The sequence below is a fragment of the Caretta caretta genome, chromosome 3 (genome assembly GCF_965140235.1).
Source record: "Caretta caretta isolate rCarCar2 chromosome 3, rCarCar1.hap1, whole genome shotgun sequence".
NCBI lineage: Eukaryota > Metazoa > Chordata > Testudines > Cheloniidae > Caretta > Caretta caretta.
In genome coordinates this window covers 17,417,568-17,425,876 of record NC_134208.1, presented here as the reverse complement: position 1 = coordinate 17,425,876, position 8,309 = coordinate 17,417,568, and the positions used below count along the sequence as shown (strand labels likewise).

The following is an 8,309-nucleotide window of genomic DNA, read 5'->3' as shown; positions in this document are numbered from 1 at the left end:
AAAGTAGGATTTAAGTGGTTTCAAGTAATAACACAGAGAACAAAGTAAGTCACAAAACAAAATAAAACAAAACACGCAAGTCTAAGCCTAATACATTAAGAAACTGATTACAGGTAAATCTCACCCTCAGAGATATTCCAATAAGCTTCTTTCACAGACTAGACTCCTTCCTGGTCTGGGCCCAATCCTTTCCCTGGTACAGTCCTTGTTAGCTCAAGCAGACATCTCAGGTGGTAAGCAGGGGTTTTCCCATGGCTGCCCCCTTTGTCCTGCTCCACCCCCTTTTATAGCTTTGGCAGAAGGAGGGAATCTTTTGTCTCTCTGGGTCCCCACCCCTCCTTCTAAATGGAAAAGTAACAGATTTAAGACAGATTCTAGTATCAGGTGACATGATCAAATGTCCTGTGAGACCCCAGCCTCCATTCTTCCTGGGCTGGCTCGCACATACCCAGGAAGGCTTGCAAGTAAACAGAGCCATTTACAGTTCATTGATTCTGAAGCACCCTTAATGGCTTCCACTTAGTATGTTTTTTCCACTGAATGCATCCGATGAAGTGAGCTGTAGCTCACGAAAGCTTACGCTCAAATAAATTTGTTAGTCTCTAAGGTGCCACAAGTCCTCCTTTTCTTTTTGCCAATACAGACTAACACGGCTGCTCCTCTGAAACCTATGTTTACATCAGTGATACAAGTTTATATCTTATTCTCCTAACTCCAGACATAGAAATAATACATGCCAACAAATAGGATGAACACACTCAGTAGATTATAAGCTTTGCAATGATACCTTACAAGAGACCTTTTGCATAAAGCATATTCCAGTTACATCATATTCACATTCATAAGCATATTTCCATAAAGCATTTGGAGTGCAACGTCACAATGTTGTTGTAAAAGCAGCAGCAGCCAAGAACAGACATTCAAACTGAGATATAATTTATCCTCTGAGTTAAAAAAGGATGATAGAAGTACCCCCAGTTTAAAATGCCAGCTCTGTCACTCAGCCTTATTTCTAACAAAGTAACATTAGTATTCATTTGTTTACAATTAGCTGAGCTTTCCACATGAGCTACTTCAGTGAATAGTTTAACAACAATACAAAGAACATGTGGTAGAGAGACCTACCCTTGGAAGAACAACTCATTATGTTGAGAAATTAAACTGTGAACAGATTACTTGAACATGATATTTCTTCTTCTTTTAAATAATGAGCTGTACAATCTCATCACTGTGCCTTCAAGGATATGATACTGTTGTGATTTTTGTTACACCACTTGGGCCATGGACTGGGAAGATTACTGGTGACGTGACATTGTGTTATCTAATTGTGTTTAATTAGAGATGTCTTATCTCTATGTACGCTCTGCTGAACAGACATTTCTTACACTAAGGTTCTGTTCATGATACTAATGTAGCTGGGATGGCCAAACAAGCAGATATTCACCTTCAGATGTTTAGATTCCTATTTGGAAATCCTTATGTTAAGAACATGAGAATGGCCATACTCTGTCAGACTGTGTCCATCTAGCCCAGTATCCTGTCTTCTGACAATGGCCAATGCCAGGTGCTTTAGAGCGAATGAACAGAACAGGCAATCATCGAATGATCCATCTCCTCTTGTCCACTCCGAGCCTCTGGCAAACAGAGGTTAGGGACACTCAGAGCATGGGGTTGCATCCCTGACCATCTTGGTTAATAGCTATTGATGGACTTATCCTCTTATCTAGTTCTTTTTTGAACCCTATTATAGTTCTGACCATCACAACATCCTCCGGCGATAAGTTTCACAGGTTGACATTGTGTTCTGTGAAAAAGTACTTCCTTTTGTTTGTTTTAAACTTGCTTGCCTATTAATTTCATTGGGGACCCCTGGTTCTTGTGTTAGATGAAGGAATAAATAACACTCCCCTATTCACTTTCTCCATGCCAGTCACAATTTTATAGACCTCTATCATATCCCCTCTTAGTTATCTCTTTTCCAAGTTAAACAGTCCCAGTCTTTTTAATCTCTCCTCATATGGAAGCTGTTCTATACCCTTAATCATTTTTGTTGCCTTTCTCTGGTCCTTTTCCAACTCTAATATATCTTTATGGAGATGGGCGACCAGAACTGCATGCAGTATTCATATAGTGGCGTGCCATGGATTTATATATTAGCATTGTGTTATTTTCTGTCTGATTATCTATCCATTTCCTAATAGTTCTTAACATTCTGTTAGCTTTTTTGACTGCTGCTGCACATTGATTGGATGTTTTCAGAGAACTAGCCACAATGACTCCAAGATCTCTTTCTCGAGTGGTAATGGCTCATTTAGACCCCATCATTTTGTATGTATAGCTGGGATTATGTTTTCCAATGTGTAGTACTTTGCATTTATCAACATCTGCCATTCTGTTGCCCAGTCACTGGTTTTGTAAGATCCCTTTGTATCTCTTTGCAGTCTGTTTTGCACTCAACAATCTTGTATAATTTTGTATCATCTGCATACTTTGCCACCTCACTGTTTACCCCTTTTTACAGAGCATTTGTGAACATATTGAACAGCGCTCATCCCAATTCACACCACTGGGGGACACCACTATTTACCTCTTTCCTTTCTGAAAACTGACCATTTATACCTACCCTTTGTTTTCTGTCTTTTAATCTGTTACTTATCCATGGAAGGACCTTCCCTCTTATCCTGTGACTGCTTACTTTGCATAAGAGCCTTTAGTGAGGGCCTTGTGAAAGGCTTTCTGGAAGTCCAAGTACACTGGTCAGGATTCCTTCCCCACTTTGAACTCTAGGGTATAGATGTGGGGACCCCCATGAAAGACCCTCTAAGCTTATCTCGACCAGCTTAGGTTAAAATCTTCCCCAAGGCACAAATTCTTCCTTGTCCTTGGAACGGTATCACTGCCACCACCAAGTGAGTTAGACAAAGATTCAGGAAAAGGACCCTTCCTGTTTCCCCAAAATATACCCCCAAGCTCCTTCTCCCCCTTTCCAGGGGAGGCTTGACAGTAAACAAGGTGAGCACAGACCAGCCCCTTGGGTTTTTAGGACATTAAAAACAAAATCAGTTTCTCAAAAGCAGAACTTTATGATACAGAAAAAGTAAAAGAAGCACCTCTGTAAAATCAGGACAGAAGGTAATTTTACAGGGTAATCAGATTCAAAACACAGAGGATTCCCCTCTAGGCAAAACTTTAAAGTTACAAAAAAACAAACAAACCAGGAATAAACCTCCCTCTTAGCCTAGGGAAAATTCACAAGCTAAAACAAAAGATAATCTAACGCATTTCCTTCCTATTACTTACAATTTGTAATCTTAGATGTTTAGTTCAGATATGGCTTTAGGAGATGTATTTTCCCTGCCCTGGTTCCTTGCTGTCCCGGAGAGAACACAAAGAAACACAAAACAAAAACCTTCCCCCACAGATTTGAAAGTATCTTCTCCCCTTATTGGTCCTTTTGGTCAGGTGCCAACCAGGTTATCTGACCTTCTTAACTCTTGACAGGTAAAGGAGGGATTTTATGCTACCCTTAGCTGTACGTTTATGACAACACTATATCCACGGATCAGCTTTGTTCACATGTTTGTTGACCCCCCTCAAAGAATTCTAGTAGATTGATGAGGCATGATTTGCCTTTACAAAAGCCATGTTGACTCTTCCCCAACAAATTGTGTTCATCTATGTGTCTGATAATTCTCTTCTTTACTAGTTTCAACCAATTTGCCTGATACTGAATTTAGTCTTACTGGCCTGTAATTGCTAGAATTGCCTCTGAAGCTTTTTTAAAAATTGGTGTCACATTAGCTATCCTCCAGTCATCTGGTACAGAAGCTGATTTAAATGATAGGTTATTTACCACAGTTAGCAGTTCTGTTGGGAGAATATTAGATTTTAGGGGGAAAAAATCCTTGCCATAGAAATAAAAGAAGTAAAATTTGATGTATAATGGGCAGGAAAGCTATGTATTCTCTAGCAGCACAGAATTTGTAGGTAGTTTGCATGTTCATGCTACACTAAGGCAGCACCCTGGTAGAATCCATAAGAGGTGGTACCAGGTGAAGGTAAATAATATGTAACATTTGCTGGGTGTCACTTTCCGGCAGTATCCAGTGTCTATTGAGTTAAAACAAAAATATTCATTTTTCCCTTTGCTGAAGGAGTGGGACACACTGCACCAGATTATGGCTGGTTGTCAGGGCATATCAACATCTAGGATTAATGGTCGCGAGTTAGAAAGTGTGGTGATGTTTACTGTGTACAGAAGATGAATGTACCCTTTATTGACATTCATAGACAAAACACCTTTTCTTGTGAAACAGTTAAGGTTATTAAACCTATAGCAAGGGTTGGCAACTGTTGGCATGCGGCCCATCAAGGTAACCCACTGGCGGGCCGCGAGACAGTTTGCTTACATTGACCATCTGCAGGCATGGCTTCCCACAGCTCCCAGTGGCCTCAGTTCACCATTCCCGGCCAATGGGAGCTGCAGGAAGCGGTGGCACAGCTATATCGGTGAGGTAGTGTAGACTAGCCCATCGAATGGTAGGGTAAGAAAAAAGAGAGAACACTGTCATATTTTAAGTCACAGGAAGTTCTCAGGCAAATTGGTCAAACAGATTCCAGATTTCCATGGCTGAGAGCAAAACTTGGCCTAGTTACTGAAGTGGAACCTGTCCAAACTGAAATGGATGAAATCTTTATTGCAATTCACACCTGTCTTTCCAAATGTTGTGTCTATAAAGTCTTTTGATTGGCCATGTAATTTTGTTTGTTGGTACAGGGTCCATCCAGTAAAACAGAAAGGCAGTTGGTGGGGGGAACTACATGTTCTAAATAACTCCAATTCTGAACTGCAGAGAACTGAAAGAAAATTCATGGCAAGGAAATCTGATGAGAAAATCCAAGAAAGAGAATTATGGCAAGTGGAGAATTGATATGAAAGTTACAGATCTCCCCATTCATATGAAAAGTTACAGATCTCCCCATTCATACAAAATGAAGACAGATCATTCATAAGAGTTCTGGTACTGAAATGTTATGGTGTAATGTGTGCTACCCAAATAAATATGTGGAATTAGCAACTGGCAACCACAGCTGTTCAACAAAGTTATTCTCAGCCTTCTTCTGCTCCTCCTCCGTGAGTGCTTTATCCTTCATGGTATCTAGGTAGACAGAGAAAAGGGCAGATTTCAAGGAGAATGTCTCTGCCTTTGTAGGGATCTTTAATAACAGGGAAATAATGGCATTTGCAGCTATAGGAGTGCACCAAAGGTAGAGCATATATTAACTAAGTCAGGTATACAGGGCAGCATTTTTTTTGCTGAAGCTGGCTAGGTTTTTTTGCATGCTTTTATCCCTTATAAAATGCCTGCTTTCCCCAAGAGACATCTTATCAGACAAATATTGTTCTGGCTTCCTAGAACATGACAGACTGTCATTAGATAAAGAAGAAGGTTAATAAAATAGAAATTCAGGCAATCTTTCAGCCAGAGGTGTCCCATGAGTTGCTATAAAGCAAATAGAGTAGTCAACTGCAGCAAGTTAGTTGGCAGGTGACTGCCAAATACCCACTTGTTAGTCTGTAATTCATGCATGTCAGGGGAAAGACAAAATGTTTGTAAAGCTCCTTGGACTGCACTGTCTCCCAGCCTTCCCCCCCCCCCCTCATTTTGATAACTTGTCATTGCTAGGAGCATGAGGAGGTAGGGAGTATTGTCTGTGCAGCATGGCTATGAGTAAGTTTAAAGAATAAAAATCCCACAATACATGTCTGATAGGGTTCTGGGGAGAGCTGAGATCCTGGGTCTGTGTAGGTAGGTGTGTGGTTCTGAGTACTGGCTAGTATATTCATTTTTCTATTCAATTGGTCTGCTTGTGATGTTAGTAGTAAATATTTATATTATCGTGAGGGTCCCACTCTGCTAGACAATGCAGAAACACAGGTAAGAGACTATACTACCCTGTAGACCTTGCAGTCTTAAATTACAACAAAGGGTAGTGGTCAGGGAGACAACATTCAAGTAAATGAATATGATGATGAAGAACTGGCACAGCTATGTTAGTTAAATGGAAGTGGAGGTTGGCTTTTGTTGTTGTTATTGGAGTTAGAGGTAGGGTGCAAGAAAACGGAAAGAGGAATTGCTGCCGCTTGCCATCTGTCATGATCAGCAAGGCTGGGTTTTGTATGCATCATGGCAGAGGAGAGTCTCTTTAAAAGAGAGGCCAATTGGTGGGCAGTAAAAGCTGGGAATGCTGGTGGAATGAAGATGGGGGGCAGGGGGGTCAGCTTCACAATAGGTAACTAGATCAACTTGGCAGGGTAGAGCTAGGTTGTGAAGAGCCTTAAAGGTAAATTGTTTATAATTTAGAGAGGGTAGAAAAACCATGAGAATGATGAAAGGATTGGAACACATGCCTGATAGGTAGATAGTTTAATAAAGAGAAGGTTAAATATTTGATAATGGGTTATTTAATCTAGCAGACAAAAGGAGTAACAAGATCCAATGGCTGAAATTGGAGCTAGATAATTCTGACTAGAAATATGGTGCAGATTATTAACAGTGACTGTAATTAACCACTGGAACAATTTACCAAGTGCTGTTGTAACCCATGTGCCTAATAGGGAGATATCTCTTTAAGAGACCCATTGTGAGGGAGGTAGGAGTGACCTGTGTCTGGGTCATTGGTTTTTTGTTTTCTTTGTTTGTTTTTTTTAAGCCAGAGGAGAGCACGAACGCAGTCCCCCACTACCACAAATTATGCAGCTGAGTTTCCCACATTTGGGGAAATCGCAGGGGTCAGCACACCCGCAGTGCAATGGATGAGCCTCACCCTGGGAAAACTACCTTCGTGATCATGGTATCTCCCCTGCCAGGTAAGTTGGCACTTGTACAAGGAGCCACATATTAACTTCTGAAGAGCCGCATGTGGTTCTGGAGCCACAGGTTGGCCACCCCTGGAATAGAGCATAGTTCTCTCTTTGTGTTCTTATAAAATCTACAGCCATGTACCTTAGTGTGTGTTTAAGCCAACATGCAAAGAATCAGACCTGATTCAAAGTAACTGATGCCTTTGCTGCTAGTTCAGCACTTTTCAGACGGAGTTATGAATACACGTGAACGAATGGCATCGTCAAATAATGTAACAGGTCCCACTTCTATTGTGATTGGGCAGCTTCACAGAAAAAAGCGAAATACAGTTCGTCTTGTTTCGGAAATGACTCTAGGAATGTCTGCAAATACCACAGCCAGCTGTTCAGAAGCTTCCAAAGACTGGCAATGACTGAACTGCCAAGGAAGTGTGAATTTGCCTGGTGGACTGGTCCCAAGCCTGGACCACAGGCCTCACCCTAATTAAATACGTTATAGTGGGAGTACTAACCTGCACTGATTGCTTTCTTGAGACTAGTTGCAATACTTAAGGATCAAAGAGAACCCAGGTCAATGTGCTGCTTCTCCAACCCATATTTCAACCACCAGGACAAACAGCCCAAGTCCCTTCACCCCATCATTTGGAGGAGGGAGGAAGAGGAAAAAGTCTCCTGATCTGGCAGCCTGCTATCTAGATGCCTGATGATGAGAGGTGAAATATTCCCTTCTCTGCAATTCTCCTCAAGTTCTCCTCTAAGTGAGTGGGAGCAGAGGATTTCTCTCCATTGCTCTGACTTTCTCTTCTGGGGAGCAAAACAGATCCCTGCCATCCCAGTTCTCCTCTGCTGGCCTAACCTGAGGTGCTGGGAAAGAATAGAACTGGGCCTCCTTGGGGACAGACAGGAAAGCCTGTTTTTAGAGACCCTCTGAAGCCCTGAAGGGGACAAGTGAAGAAGCTGTCAAACTAGGAGCAATAAGGAAGCATAACACAAGCTTTTTAAACATGCTCTCTCATTTTGAGAAGCCGGGACTAGTTTTAGGAGGATGTGGGGTGAATGGATTGTGGGGGGTGTGGCATTCTGGGCTGAGAGCCTAGGTTGTATGAGAAGATAGTGGGTTGTAGATTGTAAGTGAATTTGGGATGGCAAGATGATTAGAAGATGAAGATGACGAGACTTTTAAAGGAATAAGGGCTGGAGTCTGAGGGAAGGAGGGACAGATTGTATGGGTGGGTTGATAAAGAGAAGTTTGTGAGATTGAGGTGTTGAAGCAGAGGAGAGGTGTGAAAGTCTAGGTGGAATAGGGAAGAGGAAAAAGGAAGGAGTGAGGATTGTTGAGGATGAGAAGACAAGGGAGGGATGGCAGAAGAGGCAGTTTAAAGGATTTGTGCTAAACTGAATTAAGGCCACTTTAATTCTGGATTAAGGTATTCATACAGTGTTT

The 8,309-nt window shown here is 41.6% G+C and overlaps 1 non-coding gene across 1 annotated transcript; it reads right to left on the bottom strand.

The window, feature by feature from the left end:
- Positions 1-6,715: 6,715 nt before the first annotated feature.
- On the bottom strand, positions 6,716-6,879 carry LOC125635047 (U1 spliceosomal RNA). The gene has a single exon (XR_007356142.2). It is a non-coding gene; the product is annotated as a U1 spliceosomal RNA (small nuclear RNA).
- Between the last annotated feature and the right edge of the window lie 1,430 nt (positions 6,880-8,309).